General features: G+C 45.1%; 1 protein-coding gene across 1 annotated transcript in view; it reads right to left on the bottom strand.

Moving 5' to 3' along the window:
* LOC126263470 (LIM/homeobox protein Lhx9) overlaps positions 1-21661 on the bottom strand; it is a 598391-nt gene that overhangs the window by 165388 nt on the left and 411342 nt on the right. The gene's annotated exons all lie outside the window — the stretch shown is intronic.

Genomic DNA, 21661 nt, shown 5'->3' with positions numbered 1-21661 from the left:
GCATAGATCCTGAGAAATCAGTACCCATAACAACCACCTCTGGCCGAAATAACGGCCTTCATACGCCTGGGCATTGAGTCAAATAGAGCTTGGATGGCGTGTACAGGTACAGCTGCCCAAGCAGCTTCAACACGATACCACAGTTCGTAAGAGTAGTGAGTGGTGTATTGTGACGAGCCAGTTGCTCCGCCACCATTGACCAAACGTTTTCAATTGGTGAGAGATCTGGAGAATGTGCTGGCCAGGGCAACAGTTGAACACTTTCTGTATCCGGAAAGGCCCGTACAGGACCTGCAACACGCGCTCGTGCATTATCCTGCTGAAATGTAGGGTTTCGCAGGGATCGAATGAAGGGTAGAGCCACGGGTCGTAACACATTTGAAATGCAACGTCCACTGTTCAAAGTGCCGTCAATGCGAGCAAGAGGTGACTGAAACGTGTAACCAACGGCACCCCATACCATCACACCGGCTGATACGCCAGTATCGCGATGACGAATACACGCTTCCAATGTGCGTTCACCGCGATGTCGCCAAACACAGAGGCGACCATCATGATGCTGTAAACAGAACCTGGATTCATCCGATAAATGAAGTTTGCCATTCGTGCACCCAGGTTCGTCGTTGAGTACACCATCGCAGGCGCTCCTGTCTGTGATGCAGCGTCAAGTGTAACTGCAGCCATGGTCTCCGAGCTGATAGACCATGCTGCTGCAAACGTCGTCGAAATGTTCGTGCAGATGGTTGTTGTCTTGCAAACGTCCCCATCTGTTGACTCAGGGATCGAGACGTGGCTGCACGATCCGTTACAGCCATGCGGATACGATGCCTGTCATCTCGCCTGCTAGTGATACGAGTCCGGTGGGATACAGCACGGCGTACCGTATAACCCTCCTGAACCCACTGATTCCATATTCTGCTAACAGTCATTGTATCTCGACCAACGCGAGCAGCAATGTTGCGATACGATAAACCGCAATCGTGATAGGCTACAATCCGACCTTTATCAAAGTCGGAAACTCGATGGTACCCATTTCTCCTCCTTACACGAGGCATCACAACAACGTTTCATCAGGCAACGCCGGTCAACTGATATTTGGGTATGAGAAATCGGTTGGAAACTTTCTTCATGTCAGGATGTTGTAGGTGTCGCCACCGGCGCTAAACCGAGCGAGGTGGCGCAGTGGTTAGCACACTGGACTCGCATTCGGGAGGACGACGGTTCAATCCCGTCTCCGGCCATCCTGATGTAGGTTTTCCGTGATTTCCCTAAATCGTTTCAGGCAAATGCCGGGATGGTTCCTTTGAAAGGGCACGGCCGATTTCCTTCCCAATCCTTCCCTAACCCGAGCTTGCGCTCCGTCTCTAATGACCTCGTTGTCGACGGGACGTTAAACACTAACCACCACCACCACCACCGGCGCCAACCTTGTGTGAATGCTCTGAAAAGCTAATCATTTGCATATCACAGCATCTTCTTCCTGTCGGTTAAATTTCGCGTCTGTAGCACGTCATCTTTGTGGTGTAGCAATTTGAATGGCCAGTATTCAATTTCATCTCTCAAGACGATGGCCTTTAGGCTCTCTCTTACGTCAAACCAGACTTTTTCAGTGAATAAACATTACAGTTAGTGTAAACTGTCGGAAAGTGATGCAACACCCTCAAAGACTGCGCTCAATGACACCAATGACGGGAGAAAATTGGAACACCGTGAGGGAGTTGTGCGATATGAATGAAAGTTAGCATGCATGTTTCTATATCTGACAGAAGATGTCTATACCAATTCCAGCCCTGGCAAAGACTGAAATCCATGCGCCACGGAACCACAGCACGCCCCTGAGGGAGAAGAAAGAAAATCGCGTTACCCATTGATACAGTGGAGATAGGCCGTGCCGCTTTATTTTGTGTTCTGTAGCCTTTAGCTACGGTACAGTATCGAGAGCATTTACACTACTGACCTTTAAAATTGCTACTCCAAGAAGAATTGCAGATGATAAGCGGGTATTCATTGGACAGTTATATTATACTAGAACTGACACGTGATTACATTTTCACGCAATTTGGGTGCATAGATCCTGAGAAATCAGTACTCTGAACAACCACCTCTGGCCGTAATAACGGCGTTGATACTCCTGGGCATTGAAACAAACAGAGCTTGGGTGGCGTGTACAGGTGCCTCCTTACACGAGGCATCACAACAACGTTTCACCAGACAACGCCGGTCAACTGCTGTTTGTGTATGAGAAATCGGTTGGAAACTTTCCTCGTGTCAGCACGCTGTAGGGGTCGCCACCGGCGCCAATCTTGTGTGAATGCTCTGAAAAGCTAATCATTTGCATATCACAGCATCTTCTTCCTGTCAGTTAAATTTCGCGTCTGTAGCACGTAATCGTCGTGGTGTAGCAATTTTAATGGCCAGTAGTGTACATTTGTTTCAGGCAGACATGTACCTGCCAACAAAAAAATAACTACGTTACTTTATTTTTTCAGAGGGATAATAAAACATTTACGACTACATCTCGAATGCTCATAACTTGAACGTTGTTGTTTCTCCATATTGCTAACGCTTCTTAGAGTCATTGCCACATTTTATGAGTGAGACATGATCAGTATATCATTCTTTTTTACTATGGAACATAAAAAAACCATTTATTATCCTTTTATTGTTTTTTATGTCCAAACAACCGTATTTATCACTTTCTTGTAATTGCAGTCGATTTCAAAACCACGCAACTCCTCAGGCAAGATGATATCAATACAAAATCAGCTACAAGCATTTTACACATCAATTTGTCTTACATTCTTCCCATACGTCTAAAACTAAATATTTTATCGTCCAATATCGCAAAAGTGGGGTATTTAATATATGTTTATTAACAGCCAAACATAGATTTGCCGTTACTGGAATCATCTATGAAGGAAGGAGACTCTGGGAGGAAGGGCGCTATATATACATAACGCAAACATGCTTGATACACAAACTTCTAGTGATAACTTTAAATGTCGTTGTGGTAGAAATTGGCTGAAAGTATATCGTGTGTAGGCTTCCGTCTGCTTATCACATTTCGTAAAGAATCAATGACTTCACTTATTAACTATGAAAACATATCGTTACCGCTCATATTCACCATGTACACATTGCTTATCTGGGGTATATGTGTCAGATAAAGCAAGTGAACGAGGAACACGATACAGTGCTTTCGTGTGCTGTGATATACTTCGAGTTGAAGTGTATGACCGACTTTTACTAACATCTACTGTAACAAATACGTACGAGGAAGTACCAAACGAACGGTAATGCGTGGCAGACGGTACTTTGTACAAAAATTAATCATCCTGCCTTGTTCCAGTCACGTACGTTGGGAGGCAAAGATGCTTATCAGAATACATACGTGTATGTTCTGCTCTACCGAATGTTTTCACTTTCTACATAGAACAATTTCCTATACATGTACAACGTCGCTTTTTTCCTGAAAGGACAGATTACTGAACCCTGGAAAATAGCATTTGAATCCGACGAAGCTGATAAATTAACAGTGAATCTTGGCAACCGTGTAGTCACTTATTGTGTATTTCAAGATAAGGGAATAAATGCAGGAAATACCAAAGCTCTGCAAACAATTGTATAAAATACTATTTGTTGCTTGGCATTTTTCTAAACTTTGATACTTTTTGTACTTATTTCGTGGTTTATTTATATTATCGTGATAATCACGTCACAGACCAAAAATAGAAAAACGTTTTCTCTAGCGGTTTATCAAACGAAGTAAAAAAAAAAGTTCTTATGATGAGATAAACGAGGTAATTTTATGTTCTATTCTGTAATAACGTGACTAGCATAATGGTATAATAAATAACATGGCAACCGCAGTTTAACGGACGAGAGAATAACTGGTAAGACCTCGGGATATTTTCGGTACGCAGGCGCTCCGGCCATTTTCTGGTAGCACAGAAGCTGTCGCTCGGCAGTCGCAGACAGACAGACAGACAGACAGACAGCACTCCCGAAGATTGGTATCGATTCCTCCGAAATGAGCTTAAAGCGGTAATGGCGTAATAACGTTATGAAAACAGAATTGCAGCTCCTCCGAACTAGGGGATGCACACAGCGCTGGGTGTACCACACTATTAGATCCATATCAACGCGGACGTCGACGGCGTCCGGGGCAGGGTGTTTAGCATAATGCGTCGCCAAACAGGCGCACAATGGGCGCTAAGTAATGGAGGTACCACGTTCTCTATCGGCAACACTTTTTATGTGTACACACACACACACACACCCGCGCGCGCGCCACCTCCGCGGACATCCCAAATTGCTTTCTGCAAGATTCAATCTCTATAATTATTGTGAGTGGTGCGGCCAATTTAAGAGATTGTTTTCCGGCATTGTGCACTTTTACTTCTTTCTACATCCGGCATCATTTTATCTCTCCCTCTCTCTACTTTCCGCCCTTTTCCTACTCCTCCCCACTGCCCGCCCCCATCCCCCCCCCCTCGCCGTTTTTGAATCCGCGTTGATATAAAAAGTCGTCTCCATACGCGAACCAAAAAACAAGCCCGAGTGGCAGGGCGAGTAGGCGTTCGTGCGCATGCGCGCGCCGCCTCCGTTTCATTAGCTAATGCACCCCTTGCCTGCCGCCCCAACCGCCGGGCCAAGGCGGAGGGAGCTGTTAGGACGCTCTGTCCCGGGATTGCATCCGCCGGTGACCGGCACTGACGCAGCGGTGACACTGGTCACCAACTTGGGAGTTCTCTGCGTCCGGCGTGTCTCACTTCTCCAGGCGACTGTAGGTGGCACCGCTGAACCACGCCACGTAGCAACCCAGCTCAGCCCCGCCGCTAACACCGCCACGGAATGTAATGAAGTGCCTTAAGCCGTCGGCACACGGACCGTGCTGTCGAACGTTAACGTTCTGCGTGCCAAGTTCAACGTGCTGCTGAACCTGCGGCAAGACGCAGTCAATACCTTCGCTGCGCAGTGCCGACGGTACTGTTACCGACGACTGTGCCGCTAAAGCGGAGTTATTGAACACAGTTTTCCGAAATTCCTTCACCAGGGAAGACGAATGGAATATTCCAGAATTTGAAACACGAACAGCTGATAGCATGAGTTTCTTAGAAGTAGATACCTTAGGAGTTGCGAAGCAACTCAAATCGCTTGATACGGGCAAGTCTTCAGATCCAGATTGTATACCGATTAGGTTCCTTTCAGATTACGCTGATAAAATAGCTCCCTACTTAGCAATCATATACAACCGCTCGCTCACCGATAAATCTGTAACTACAGATTGGAAAATTGCGCAGGTCGGACCAGTGCAGTAGGAGTAATCCATCGAACTACAGACCTATATCATTGACATCGGTTTGCAGTAGGGTTTTGGAGCATATACTGTATGCAAACATTATGAATCACCTCAAAGGGAACGATCTATTGATACGTAATCAGCATGGTTTCAGAAAACATATTTCTTGTGCAACGCAGCTAGTTCTTTATTCGCACGAAGTAATGGCCGCTATCGACAGGGGATCTCAGGTTGATTCCGTATTTCTGGATTTCCGGAAAGCTTTTGACACCGTTCCTCACAAGCGACTTCTAATCAAGCTGCGGGCCTACGGGGTATCGTCTCACTTGTGTGACTGGATTCGTGATTTCCTGTCAGGAAGGTCGTAGTTCGTAGTAATAGACGGCAAATCATCAAGTAAAACTGAAGTGATATCAGGTATTCCCCAGGGAAGCGTTCTGGGACCTCTGATGTTCCTGATCTACATAAATGACCTGGGTGACAATCTGAGCAGTTCTCTTAGGTTGTTCGCAGAGGATGCTGTAATTTACCGTCTAGTAAGGTCATCCGAAGATCAGTATCAGTTGCAAAGTGATTTAGAAAATATTGCTGTATGGTGTGGCAGGTGGCAGTTGACGCTAAATAACGAAAAGTGTAAGGTGATCCACATGAGTTCCAAAAGAAATCCGTTGGAATTCGATTACTCGATAAATAGTACAATTCTCAAGGCTGTCAATTCAACTAAGTACCTGGGTGTTAAAATTACGAACAACTTCAGTTGGAAAGACCACATAGATAATACTGTGGGGAAGGCGAGCCAAAGGTTACGTTTCATTGGCAGGACACTTAGAAGATGCAACAAGTCCACTAAAGAGACAGCTTACACTACACTCGTTCGTCCTCTGTTAGAACATTGCTGCGCGGTATGGGATCCTTACCAGGTGGGATTGACGGAGGACATCGAAAGGGTTAAAAAAAGGGCAGCTCGTTTGGTATTATCACGTAATAGCGGAGAGAGTGTGGCAGATGTGATACACGAGTTGGGATGGAAGTCATTAAAGCAAAGACGTTTTTCGTCGCGGCGAGATCTATTTACGAAATTTCAGTCACCAACTTTCTCTTCCGAATGCGAAAATATTTTGTTGAGCCCAACCTACATAGGTAGGAATGATCATCAAAATAAAATAAGAGGAATCAGAGCTCGAACAGAAAGGTTTAGGTGTTCGTTTTTCCCGCGCGCTGTTCGGGAGTGGAATGGTAGAGAGATAGTATGATTGTGGTTCGATGAACCCTGCCAAGCACTTAAATGTGAATTGCAGAGTAGTCATGTAGATGTAGATGTAGATGAACGCTCAGGAACGATGCGACTTGTGCACGCGTTAGTGGGCCCCAACGTGGTATACGCGATCGCAACGCACTCCAGCGGCAGTTTGAGGGATGTTTCTAGTTCGTAAATCACACTGTTTATTCAACGGGCGCGCGTAAAATTCCCACGTTAGCTCTATTAAAAGGCACATTTCCTCCATTGTCCACGAAAAGGAAAGTACCATGTCGAATCAATAAGGACACAGGCTTATATAAATTCCATTACGAACAGTGCGGTACAAATTTGGAATACTTCTCCGCATAAGAATAATAAATAATGTTTATTATTTCATCATTACCACATTTTAGTAAAACCCGAAGGTCAGTCTTACTTTATCACTGTTACTACCCAGTAGCTGAAGCGTTGCAACATGTGAATTACGAAGCGTAAAAGAAAAAGGAGCCAGATATCTTTATACAGTTAGCGCAAGCTGTCTAGTAGATTAAGCCAATCGAACAAAGTTACCCCTCAAAAAACGGTTACATAACATCAAATATTATAGTATATATTTATATTAAACTAATAATAAAGTATCAGAACCTAATAAAAACGCGAATGTTGGGAAAAAATTTAGATGTGATAAGACGCGAACCACTGCCCCAAAAAACAACGCACTTCAAGACAAGGATTCTACTCATTACGCCTTTTTTTTTAAAAAAAATCTCATTTTGCTCGCTTTCGTTCGTTGTATCTGCTCGGGGCGGACGTCGTAAGACACCCGTTTTTGTTCGTTGTTGATCGGTAAACTCAGTTTTTTTATTACAGAGGGCAGCTAAGCCTCTGACCGAATACGCTTTTTTTTTTTTGTTTTTGCATTTTGTTCGTTATTGATCGTCGTGTTTGGTCGCTGCCGACGTCGCAAGACATCCTGTTCAAGTTCGGTGGTTGATCGTTCCACTCAGTTTTTTTTTACTAAAGAGGCCAACCGGCTCTCTGACCGAACACGCTGAGCTACCGTGCCGGCTACGCTAGGCCAACAACACAGCCACTCCATCTAATCATAGTATGTTACCCCTTGCTGAAAACCGTAATCGTAGACATGTTACTAATTGAAATTTGATTATAACAAATTGTACCAAGAACAAAGCGTTTTGGGTGGATCTTCAGTGTGTCACTGCCTTCTAATAGCCTACTCTCATAATACGCAAGTTACAATCATTCTTTTGCCACGAGTACGATGTTTCTCATTATTTTGTTGGAGCGAATCACACAGTTAACAATGGGTTTGCCAGTGATTCTCAATTTGTTGGTGCTCAGAAACGGCATATGTAGATATAGGCTTGAAATGAATGCCAATATGGCGCCTCACAACTCTGTACTGAAGAGAGACGGCGTGCGTGTGACGTAGGTAGCCTTGTCCCATCTCATTGGTCAACGCTCAAACGCTCGCTCAGAATATCTGACATGCCAGATACTCCTCTGCACGTTCGGAAAGACTCCCGAACGTGCTATTCCACGCTATGGCGTCAGAAACTCGGCACGCTCAACGCCCAACGTTCGGATGCACGGTCCGTGTGCCGACGGCTTTACTGTCAGCTGAACGCCACCGCTGGATGCGTCCCTTGACTTTGTCGATGTAATACACTGTCTGATCAACTGTGTCCGGACACCTACTGAGCCGGGGCGCTCGTTACTGGCGCGCCAGTCTCTTGGATGTCCATTATCGATCCCTCGATGTTTCTTATCTTTGCTTGCCTTGTTGTTTTCCGCATTCGCGGGGCGAGCAGCAGTTGACGTTTGCTCGGGCTACCTGCTGAGACGCCGCGAGGTACGAGGTGGGAAGCAACCACGTATACTCGTATGTGGAGTTGGTTGTACGCGGTCTGCCGGTTCAGGATGGAGGATATGTGTTGGCTGCCTGCCAGTCTGCTCTCCTGATTTTGCTCGCCGTGCCTTGCGACCGCCTAGCTTGGGTTGCTGCCTGGTGTATCCTACACGAGCCATACCGCAAGTCCAGCAAAAGTTACGCAGCCTTGTTTTTCTTTTAAAGAAAAGGAGCAAATGTATAAGACTTTTTGTAACCAATTTTGGTGGCCTCTTAAGTGTGGCCTTAGCATTTACACTGCCTTTGGCGAGAGCTAATTCCTTTAAATTTAAATAGGTGGGGTTCCCTGTCCTTTATAATCTTTTGGGGGTTTTATTTGAATTTTCTCTTTGCGGTTCCTTCCTTGTGCTTGGTTAAATGTTTACTTGTTTAGCGGGAAGTGACTCCTGGTTAAAACTCGGAGACAGTGTTTGATGTTACTGCCGCCTCCGGCATTCGTCTTTTCAATTAAGTGTTGTCATCCTTTCGAGCGACCTGGTGTCACTCCTCGTTAATTAATGCTGGTTTATATGTACTTAATTTTGAATTGGCCATTTGAATTAATATTTTGGAGAGCAGTATAGCACTAAGGCCCTCATTGTATACCACATTGTGCCCCGGTCTAGTACCTTAATTTTCAGTGGCACGTGTTAGCTCCACTACCGGTTTTACTGATGTGCTCTCTTCAAAATCTTGTCTTCTATAAGTTTGCCCCGTGTGTGTCTGGGAACACAGAGATGAGCTTTAGTGTGACTTCAGTGCTAGTCAGTTAATGGAATCTTCATTTTGGCATGGCTTCCACTGAAGAGTTTGAGTGGAGCGTAGTGTGTTTGATTTGTCATTCATTTAATTACTGTAAGTTTGTTTATTTAATCGGGAGCAAAACATTTAAAGACTGTTGGTATTAACTCCTGTAGTTGCTGGGTGTTGCTAATTCGTTCCAAATGGGCTACTACTTATTCAATGGCAAGGCTGTTGATTAGTTGGTTACTGTGAGTACAAATTCACGATATTTATTTGTTGCCAAAATTGTTAAAGTGTCTGTGTCGTGATTCAATCACTAGCTACGTGTTTGAGTTACATTGATATAAACCTTACATTGCCTCCTCAAAATTTGTTTCCAGCAGAAACCCTTAAGAGAACTAAGTTTTGTCACTGCTTATGTTAAGCTTTACTGGGAGTAATATTTCATGTAGTTAAATTTTGTTTTAAAAGATGTATTTCTCTGATGTAATAAACGAGTGATAAAAGAAAAAATGCAGAGGGGTCTGGTCCTTCCTATTGTGTCCGATTTGTAACACGTATCATCTACAGACGGTGTGTTTCTGCCCTTCGCCTTCATGACGGCCTGAACTCTGGTGAGGACACTTTCAATAAGTCTCTGTATGTCCATCTTTTTAGCGATGGTTGCAGGACTCGGCTGTTCGATAGAGGATGTCGAATTAAACACTTTACAGCCGTTAATTTTCAGCACTATTTTATTAGGAACTAGTTTCAGCGTTTTACTGCACCATCTTCAGTCCCCTGACAGACGTGTAGGAATAATTTACCTCGCTTGTGATCAAAACAGGGGTGACGGCCGGTGATAGTTGAAGTGGTCACTGTAACAAATATCCACTAATACCAGTACTGCTGGCCCATCTTTTAATTACAAGCGAGGTAGATTATCCTTATACGTCTGTCAGATGCCTGAAGATGGCGTAGTACAACGGTGAAACTGGTTGCCCGATAAAATAAGAATGAAAATTGATGGCTGAAAGGTGTTTAATTTGACATCCTCTTTCGGTAAGTATCTGAATGGAGGAATGGCATCCCATTCTTCTACAATAGCTGGGACCAGATGAGGTAGTTATATTGGACGCGGTGGGGTACAGAGCGAAGTCTACGTTCTAACCCATCCCAAAGGTGTTCCTTCGGGTTCAGGTGGCGACTCATGTCAGGTCAATCCATTTGAGGAGCGTTAATATCCACAAACTATGACCTTCCCCGATGATGGCGGAAGCGACAAACTGTATCTCCACAGACACTCTCTTCGTTGCAGGTATGAAATGATGAACCCTCGTCCCATTGCCCGTAATGTTGCGGCTTAGGGAAACATTGCCTTTTATGGAGTGAAGTACAAGGAAGTCTAGAAACAGCACAAACCTTTCACCTTTGTGTGCAGGTGACGGTGACTGCGAAATCCAGTGGGAGCACAATTTCCCTCTCTAAAGACGTGCTTGGACAATGAATGGAAGTACGTATGTGCATGTCATATGCTTGCAGATCCGTTGCAACGTCTTTGTTTTCGATGTCCACCCACCCACATTTTTTTTCGAAGTATTTCTCATGGAGAATTCCGTGATGATTCCCTTGAGATAGTTCATTAGCGAATATTTTGTAAATTTCAAGAGCCGTTTGGCCGCCCTTGTGTCGATACCAGCGAACACTTCAAAGAAGTGCTCTCTTTTCGCCCCATTTTAGAAGTCTCTACAATATGTGCAATACTTTCAATGAGAATCACATACATTAAACTTCTTTTCAGTATGTACACGATTTCCAGTAGTTCTGACGATTTCCACTTCATTGCAATTCTTGCGCGTAGGCCACACATTATTTGAAGTTGCCTTCAATTTGAATTATTTTTAAAATCTTTGGAGTGGTCTCGTCAGTCTTAATCGTTGGTAACTTTCGTCTTTTCCCATATAATTTTAAAATCTGCCAGTGAAACTGATGGTTGGATATTGTGCGTCTTCTCGAAAACTTTTTGCTAATGAGTAAACGTTTACATTCACTTTTGATGTTAATGATGCTGCTTTCGTCGTTCACACACTTTGTTATTGCAATGGCGCCTCCCACCACAATTCCACCAGTAGTACGTCACGGGTAATGGCCGATAGATCGGCGTATTCTACTTCCAGCAAAGGCTGTTCCGAAGTCCGCTACTTGAAGTACGAGGGTATGCTGAAAATTAATGGCTCTGAGCACTATGGGACTTAACATCTGTGGTCATCAGTCCCCTAGAACTTAGAACTACTTAAACCTAACTAACCTAAGGACATCACACACATCCATGCCCGAGGCAGGATTCGAACCTGCGACCGTAGCAGTCGCGCAGTTCCGGACTGCGCGCCTAGAACCGCTAGACCACCGCGGCCGGCTGAAAATTAATGTAACCGAATTTTTTTATCTTGTTCTAAATATTGGTTGATGGATCACATGTCACGCATATTAATGGGTCAGTTTTCCCGCATCGCTGACGGAAGTTGCAATACTCTGCCGCTAGGGATCTCCGAATTGTAATGTGTAACATGGCGGCGCATGAGAAACAGTGTGCTGTAATCGAGTTTCTAACAACAGAAAACGTGCCTGCGGTGGAATCCATAGGAGAATTAAAACTTTGTACTGTGTTGATTGTACGGACATCAATAACGTGCGATGTTCATTGTTTGTGCTTGTGATGAAGGAAACGCTGGTGCTGACCTCTACACGTGTGACAAAGCTCGCAGTGAAAGACCGCTTAAGGCAACAGACGAGACTCATTGGAATTGGGTTGATGAGTTCATCAGAGAAAATCGTCGGATAACTCGCCCACAGCTGTCAGGTAAATATGGCATATCACGAGAGCGTGTACAGGCCTTTATTGCAGAACAGCGATTTAGAAAACTGCGTGCAAGGTGGGAGCCTCGAATGGTCACTCCTGACATCAAACAGAGGATTTTGTTTCGTGTTTTGCGCGTGAGGGTGATGGATTGCTTAACAAAACTGTGGCAAGCGATGAAAGCTGGGTTCGCCATTTCGACCCCGAAAACAAGAGAGCATCAATGAATGTCCGCCATAAAGGATCACCAATGCCAAAAAGTTCAAGATCATGACATCAGCAGACAAAGCCATGCTGACAGTTGTCTGGTACATTCAAAAATTTGGTGCATCTGATATTCATACTCAAAGGCGCCCTCATCAACTCGGTAAGATACTGCGAGACCCTCTGAAAACAGAAAGCACGAATTCAATGAGTTCAAATTGTTCAAATGGCTCTGAGCACTATGGTACCTAACATCTGAGGTCATCAGTCCCCTAGAACTTAGAACTACTGAAACCTAACTAACCTAAGGACATCACACACATCCATGCCCGAGGCAGGATTCGAACCTGCGACCGCTCGGCCACATCAATGAGGTCGTCCACACATGGGGCACCCTGTCCTTCAACATGACAACGCCGACTGCACACGAGCGCTGCGAAATCTGCAGCAATCCAACACCTTGGGTTCGCTGCCGTCCACGATCAACCATACAGTACTTATTTGGCCCAAATACGATTTCCAAATGTCTGCAAAACCTGAAGAACATCTTGGAGGCATCTGTTTGATAGCAATTAAGCGGTAGAAACAGATGCGAGAACAGTGGCTCGCCGGCCGCTGTGGCCGAGCGGTTCTAGGCGCTTCAGTCTCGAATCGAGCTGCTGCTACTGTCGCAGGTTCGAATCCTGCCTCGAGCATGGATTTGTGTGATGTTCTTCGGTTGGTTAGGTTTAAGTAGTTCTAAGTCTAGGGGACTAGGATGTTAAGTCCCATAGTGCTTAGAGCCATTTGAACCATTTTTGAACAGTGGCTCCGTCAACAAAGTCAAACATTGTGCAGTAACCGTATCAACGAAATGGTCTCTCGGTAGGAAAGGCGTGTTTTTCACCGTGGTGACTGTGTTGAGAAATAAATACTTAGATATGAACAACCAATATGCTGGATGTTAACAGCGTTTGTTTTATTTAAAAATCTCTAAGGGTTGTCACATAAGAAATTACTTTTCAGCATGCCCTCTTGACTCTTGACTCTGGCTCCGCATAAATGTCACTCCACACAACTGTCACAGAGTGTGAACTAAGATATTCCATCTGAAATGATCGTTTTATCATCAGTCGAAAGCGGAGGAATCGACTGTGTTGAGCTGCTGTGGCGTCGACCGCTTAAATGGTGAGGACGGCACGCAGTACCGCGGAGTGAGGCGTGATGTTTCGCGGGTAACAGAAAGAACAGAACGAGCGCACTGTGCCCCGCGCCTGGCGCTTCTGCCCGCGTCGCCTGCGGAGAGCCGCCAATTCGCAACGCGACGAGACGTGCGCGCTCCCATCGGCAGCTGGAGGGCTCAGGGCTCCCCCTTTCCCACCCTCAATCAATAGGCGCCTGGAAACGGGCGTTTGGCCCGGAAGAGGGTGGCAGGAGGCGGGGGTGTGGAGGCGGCCGGGCTCTGGGTGCGCCGGGCCGGGCCGGGCCACGCGCCAATTACACGCCCACTTTCCCTCTAACGCCGTTTGCATACATTTGCAAAGTAGCAGCAGCCGTCGGCGGCAGCGGCGACGCACCCGCCGCACGCCGCCGACCAGAAGACAATATCGGGGCCGGGGGGCCGGCATAGCGGCGGCACAATCGCCGCAATAAAATACGGCCGCCACAGGGGTTCAGGGGGGTGGGGGAGGCGGGGGTGCCGTGGGGGAGGGGCACGCCGCCCGGCTCGGCGCAAGATTTACGCGAGTGCCCTGTCGCGCGTCTGCGAGCAGCGCAAAGCGCCGCTGCGCCGTCACCGGATACCTCCTGCGAGACGCCTATCTGGCTGTACAGTGGATGTCCTTTTATTTCTGCGTCAGATAGCAATCAACGAAGCTGACTAACAACTACCGCACATAGTGAACCATATACCTATAAAGGTGATACTTCTGCGCTATGTCTCGCCTAAGCGTGGAGAGTGAACCATATACCTATAAAGGTGATACTTCTGCGCGATGCCTCGCCTAAGCGTGGAGAGGCCTCAGTGGCTTTCGAGTGCAGTCCCTCCAAACGGGAAAATATTTGAAACTTCCTGGCAGATTAAAACTGTGTGCCGGACCGAGACTCGAACTCGGGACCTTTGCCTTTCGCGGGCAAGTGCTCTACCGACTGAGCTACCCAAGCACGACTCACGCCCCGTCCTCACAGCTTCGATTCCTCCGGTACCTCGTCTCCTACCTTCCAAACTTCACAGAAGCTCTCCTGCGAACCTTGACCTTGCCCCCTCCTGGAAGAAAGGAGAGCTTCTGTGATGTTTGGAAGGTAGGAGACGAGGTACTGGCGGAATCGAAGCTGTGAGGACGGGGCGTGAGTCGTGCTTGGGTAGCTCAGTCGGTAGAGCACTTGCCCGCGAAAGGCAAAGATCCCGAGTTCGAGTCTCGGTCCGGCACACAGTTTTAATCTGCCAGGAAGTTTCATATCAGCGCACACTCCACTGTAGACTGGAAATTTCATTCGGGAAAATATTTAATTAATTGACGATTAATATTTTCAATCACCGATGCGTACAAGAGGCAAAATTACAAATCCAATGACAGTAATCACAGGCCGATTAAGTGAGTAGGGAACAAGTCGGGCAACTTAATAGGCATATACACTAAATTCTCACTAATCCGGCCCTCACTAGGGAAATTCTTCTTCGTATTCCCCTCATATCTAGTGGTAAGCTGGCCCATTGGATAGCTCGTCTACAACGGAACACAGATGAAGCCTGATGACCTCAGATGTTAAGTCCGCCGGCCGGGTTGGCCGAGCGGTTCTAGGCGCTACAGTCTGGAACCGCGTGACCGCTACGGTCGCAGATTCGAATCCTGCCTTGGGCAAGGACGTGTGTCATGTCCTTAGGTTAGTTAGGTTTAAGTAGTTCTAAGTTCTAGGGGACTGATGACCTTAGAAGTTAAGTCCCATAGTGCTCAGAGCCATTAGAACCATTTTGTTAAGCCCCATAGTGCTTGGAGCCATTTGAATTTTTGAACAGATGAAGCAAGCCGGCCGGTGTGGCCGAGCGGTTCTAGGCGCTTCAGTCTGGCACCGCGCGACCGCTACGGTCGCAAGTTAGAATCCTGCCTCGGGCATGGGTGTGTGTGATGTCCTTAGGTTAGTTAGGTTTAAGTAGTTCTAAGTTCTAGGGGACTGATGACCTCAGATGTTAAGCCCCATAGTGCTCAGAGCCATTTGAACCTTTTTTGAAGCATGAAAGCAGGAAGAATTTTTATTGAACTGTGGAAAAAAGAATCAAAATATCAAGAAGAACCACCCGATTTAAAAAAAGTCATAACTATTATGTTCGTTAAGATAAGTGCGCGAACATCGTACTGTTGCAGAGAGAAAACTCTGTAGTTTTACATGGTTCCCGCTATGTAGCAGCATCTAGAAGTGCGAGAATTTTTAAATCAAAGGATTAATGAACGATGGATCGGTCGCACTGGACCAAATGACTCAGTCTTACATTACTGGCCTCCAAGGTCACCGGACATGACTGTGTGTGATTATTTCTTGTGGGGCTTGTAAAAGACCCTGTTTGTGTGCTTCCGTTACCAATAGCAATGAATGAACTGAGACATCGGATAACAGCAGCTGTGGAAGCTGTAACTCAACGCATGCTCGCTGCAGTGTGGGGACAATTTGGATACCGCACTGACATATACAGTGCATCTTAAGGGATTTTGGGAGGGGAGAGGGCATATTGAAAACCTATAAAAAGATATGTAAAAAAACTTTTGAGATTCCCGTTCATGAAAAAACAAAATTTCTTGTACATATTTATTAGGCGTGACAAATCGGACGATACACAAGGTTGTTGTGAGGCAAGGTTTCTTGGATGGTGGTACACTCCAGTAGGAATTTTTTTTGCAGCACTTTTATATTATTTTGCGTATCTCTTGCTCCTACGCGGAAGTCTGTACGCTGCAGTTTTTGCGACCAATAGAGTTACTATCTGCAGCAGTGCGACGAAGTGACGTCTTTACGTTATACGTCTTTAAAGTTCATCTTAGCCGTCGAGAAGTTCTCATGCACAAATGAATAATACTTGCTTTCGATGTTATCTCAAACTTAAAAACTCGATAAGAATAGAGATTCCTCTGCTGTCTTGGCCTTGTGTGAAAGAGGACGAACGAAAGCTTATACCATTGTCAATCTGAAATCCGTTACGGCTGGGGCTTTGTGGACGGTGCACACACAATCTGAAACCACGATTTCAGATTTTACGTGTTCAACACAAGTTCAAAAACGGAATCAGACAGCTACCTCATCTGAGCAAAATAACTGCTCCATTTGAATGAACCAAGTTTTGTTTCATGGAGAACTGTAGCCGATACAGTTCCTTTGCGCTCCAAGACAGTACATATGAATTCGTTTGAAAATTCAGCCATATTAGCAAAAAGGTCATAGAAAGGAAAAGTCCAACTAGGATTCCAAAAATGGGGCACGAATGCATAAATCACAAATGAAAGACTAGTAACTAACGTTATTTGATTCAGGACATCTGAACTGTTTCTAGACCATCCACGCGTAACGGGTGACAGCTGATCGCTTGATAAGTGACTGACATACCACTTGCGGCTGAGAATCGTATGTAAATCGCCCTATGAGGCCGCCGTCCTTCAGATTTATGTGTCCGACGTTACGTTCCCACGGGACCGAGTGTTAATCGCATCAGGAGTCTCTATAAAGCTGGGAAATTTAGCGGTCGTAAAATGGGTGGTGCTCGGCCGCTGCAAGCGCCTGGATTAAGCGGTCAGTTCCTAACCTGGCGGCCGAACCGGATCTCGTCCAAACTCCCTGGCGACGGGTCAGTCAACCAGCACGAGGACTTTAGGCGACTTCCCGGCCGCGTCGCCACCAGTCTGCGTCACTCATTCCCGGATCTCGGGAAGTCGTCACGAAAAGCGTGAATCCAGACAGCATAAAACCAAAAACCTTCCTGATAATTTCTGCTCACTTTACTTTTGTACAGTGTCGAGGAGAGAACTGAAGTCTTTTTGCACAGTATTGCATCTGCACTGTTTCATTTCTTTGTGACGAGACGCCTGCATCTGCCCCACACGTCTCATCGTTTACGTAAGACAATAAATCAGATGTTGATAGTGGAGCATGAAATAGTGCAAGTGTAATCAAATGTAAGCATGATACAATGTGACAAGTATTGACCTATGTGAAATAAAGTGAAGAGGAGAACCGCACCGGAAATGACCGAGGAGAAGCCCTCGGACGTCGGCGCGCCAGGTACATATAGTCTGCGGCCGCGAGCTCGGCTCCAGTTCACCACCGGCAATGGAGGGTGAAGCTTTGACAATGCCAGCCACTCGTGCTGGCGAAACGTCAGAAAATCATTAGATCAGGGCTTAACAACTGGCCGGTTTTGAGCACGAGTACTCGCGTCTGCTCAGGCTTGTGCTCGCGAGCAGCTGCAAGGTCGCGGAGTGGGGAGGGAGGGGAAATGCGCGCGCACGTCTGAATAGGGCCGCAGCGTGCCTATTGAATTCGCGCCGACTGTGTAACGTTTAAAGTACTGCGATCAGCTCTTAACAGTCACTTCGCTGGTTAAGAATCATGTGAAGTCGCCGTTGTGTAACCCCAACCATGCTTTCGCAGTTCAAACCCCATTGGGAGGAATTATATCTGTTTACTGAAAAAGATGGTTTGCAAAATGTTTAGTATGTCACAAAACGCTGAATTCTTTTACGAAATTTAATTTGCAGCGACATTATATGTCGTACCACGCGAAAGACTACGGACGCGGAAAATGTGATGGACCAGATCGTGCACAGGAAGTTATTAAACTTAAAAGGAAGCAATCCGAAGAAGATCTGGACGACGAAGAAAAATCAACTGAGGCAGCTCTCAGAGTGGGTTACAAAATTGCTTTGCTTTTAGCAAAATCCCTGCGCCCCTTAACTGATGGCGATTTAATAAAAGAATGTTTGGTGGCTGCAGCGCAACATTTGTGTGCATCTCAAGTTGAACAGTTTCTGATTGTGCCATTATCTAACATAACCATTATGCGTCGCATACAGGACATGGCAGACGACGTCCAGAGCCAGTTTGCAAATATCGGTAAAGATTTTATGGCGTATTCTCTAGCTCTGGACGAAAGTGTTGATATAACTGGAACAGCGCAGCTTGCCATATTTATTAGAGGTGTTAACAGAGATCTTCAGGTGAGGGAGGAGCTCCTCGATGTAGTAGCCATGAAGAACACTACAACCGGAGGTGATATTTTAAGTAGTGTTGAAGAAAGTGTTGAAAATATAGGATTGTCGTGGAATTCTTTAGTTTCAGTGTCTACAGATGGTAGAGGCATACACTAAGCTAATAAAATTATGAGGCACGTGTACATTCTCCTTTATTTGTTTCATTTGTCGCAGTAATAATTCGTGAGTGATATACCTGCAGGTGGCCGCGGATTTACATCGACTGGCGGCAGCTGTTGTGTACCCCACGTGACTCTCCCCACTCTCCGCTCTGGTCCTGTAATGGGGGTAGCGTGCTCGCGCTGCTCCGTGCTCGCGCCTTGCTGCTCACAGCTTGCTCCGCGAGCACGTATGTTGTGAAGCCCTGCATTAGATGAACGTCCGCCGAAGAACCCGATACAGAAGCCAATAGGCAGTTTGTCAACAAGTGGCCACGAAAGCCTTAACAATTTTGAAATAAAGTCGTCATAACTTCCAAACCGTTTGCGTTAGGACGTTCAAACTGCACGGATGGCCGCGGGGCGTGATGGGAATTAATATGCGCTGTTTCGTTTAGCGACGAGGCCCACTTTCAGTTGAATGGGTTCGTCAATAAGCAAAATTGGTCCGTCTGGGGGACTGAGAAACCGCATTTCGCCATCGAGAAATCTCTTCATCCTCAACGGGTGACTGTGTGTGTGTGTGTACCGTCCTGTCACGGAATAATTGGTGCGATATTCCTTGGTAGCACGGCGACTACCGAACGGTATGTGAAGGGTTTGGAAGATGATGTCATCCCCATTATCCAAGGTGACCCTGATTTCGGCAAGATGTGGTTCATGCAAGACGGAGCTCGACCCCATCCTTGAGGTTCTGGCTCGGAAGTACCTAGAGGCTACTGGCATGGGCCACGGTTGGCCGCCATATTCTCCAAATCTGAACAAATGGTTCAAATGTCTCTAAGCACTATGGGACTTAACACCTTAAGGGGCTCCGGAACGCCCTATAATTGCAATGTTAAAATAACGCTTATAAATTACATCTTTCCTCACAAAGTATTTGAGGTAGGAAGTTGAACTTTTTACAGATTATTTATTGGAATATGGGCTACAACTTAACACAGGGATTTTACAAAATTTTAGTTCAGTTATTAAAGATGATTTTTTTTCAATTGTAATGAAAATTCACAACATTTTTTTGCAATTTTTTATTTACATATTCAAAAATATACAGTTTTTTGGAAAAAGGCTGTGTTAAATTATGCAGAAGGTACTGTGTAACATTTACTGAAAGTTTGAAACAAATATGGAAGATCCTTAGAAAACATGTAATTAGTATGAGAAAATAAAAGTTTTGGGAATCGAGCGACAAAGATTGGATTAACTTTTTAGTGCATTCCAGGTCCATAGGATGGATTATCTTCATCCTCTGCAAACTCCTCCTCCAGCTTCGTCTTGTTCCTCCTCCTGTTTACTCTTGCTTGTATTTCTAGACTCTTTACAGCCCTGTCTGCAGCCCGAAGGCGTTCCTTGTCTAAAGCAAGCATCGCTCGTACCATGTTAGAACCTATCTTCATACCCATATTTCTAAATACCTTGCACCTTTGGCTTTCCAACATTTCTCCTTTTCTTAAAAGCCTTCAGAGGATTTCTAATAACTTTACTTTTACTCATTATTATACTTCAACAAAACAGAGACTCAAGAAACAGAATTAATTACGAATATTTTCGAGATAACGACAGAGTAAATAAACATGAAACAATCGACAATCACACCAGCGATATATATTGAACCATCACAGGTTAGCCACAACACATACTTTATCTCACATCACTAAAATGTACCTGATGAACACGGACGTTAATAATAACACCATTTGACAGCAGTTTAACAGCGCCACAGTGGGTCACACCCATGTAGAACACATTTCAAAAAAAATTTAAAAATAGTTGTAGTCTTCGGAATTGAATAAATTATATATCTATTAAAAGGTAATAGTCTGCAGATTCAGAAAACGCAAAAAAGTAAAAATTGAACTTTTCATGATTTTGAGCCTTTCCGGAGCCCCTTAAGTCATCAGTCCCCTAGACTTAGAACTACTTAAACCTAACTAACCTAAGGACATCACACATATCCATGCCCGAGGCAGGATTAGAACCTGCGACCGTAGCAGCCGCGTGGTTTCGGACTAGAACCGCTCGGCCACAGCGGCTGGCGAATATGAACCCATGCGACTCTTTTTTGTGGGGCTATATTACAAACAAGGTGTACAGCAATAACTCCCAAAACTATTGTTGAGCAGAAAACAGCCATTCCCGAGGTCATCCACAGCATCGATGTTCTGACACGTCAGTGGGTGATATAGAGTTTCGCTGTTCGTCTGCGCCATACCATCGTCAATGATGGCACGCATATAGAACATGTCATAACCTAAATCTGAATATATGTAGTGACATTTACATGTTAAATAAAGTGTGCACACGCTGTAGTTTGTAACTACTTTATGTTTTTCTCATTTAGTTCAATAATTTCCACCCTGTATATTTGTCATAATTCGTATAGGGGTTGTGCTTGTACATCTGACACACAAGAATGTATCTGCATTTATGGTTCCTTGCAGCATGACGCCTACATGTCAAACAGTGCATGACATACCACACAGGGTGTCCCAGGAAAATATTCAGGCACATGCCAGAAACTATCTTTCGAAACAAAAACGTCCAGTAAACAGGTGCTCTAAAATGCATACCTTTAAGAGTTATGAGCTCTCGTTCAGTAGAAGAGATGTATTTCAGTATAGTGAAGATGAAGAACTGATCAAAGCTTTTAAGGTATACACTTTAGAGCCCTAGTTTACTCGACATTTTTCCTTATTTTAGTCCATAATTCTATCCCACAGGAAATGGAAAGCAAAGAGGTTGGTGTAGAAGAGATGTGTTTCACGGTACCGAAGATGAAGAAGTGTTCACAGCTCTCAAGGTTTGCATGTTAGAGCCCATGTTTACCAGCCTTATTTGCATCGAATGATCATTTCTGTTAACTCCCTGAATACTGATCATTTCTTCTGGGACAACCGGTATACACTACAGAAAACTAAGTAATATTAAAACTTTTGTAACTGTGGCTGGTTGTTGAATGCATCTTCATGAGCAAGTAATGTTTTAATGTATTTTATAGTTTATAGACTTACGTGCATTTTTTTCGCCGTGAATAAAGTGTGATTGTCCTCGTTATC

The sequence above is a fragment of the Schistocerca nitens genome, chromosome 6, assembly GCF_023898315.1.
Source record: "Schistocerca nitens isolate TAMUIC-IGC-003100 chromosome 6, iqSchNite1.1, whole genome shotgun sequence".
Classification (NCBI taxonomy): Eukaryota; Metazoa; Arthropoda; class Insecta; order Orthoptera; family Acrididae; genus Schistocerca; species Schistocerca nitens.
Note: the sequence above shows the minus strand (reverse complement) of the source record. Positions and strands in the feature narration are given on the sequence as shown.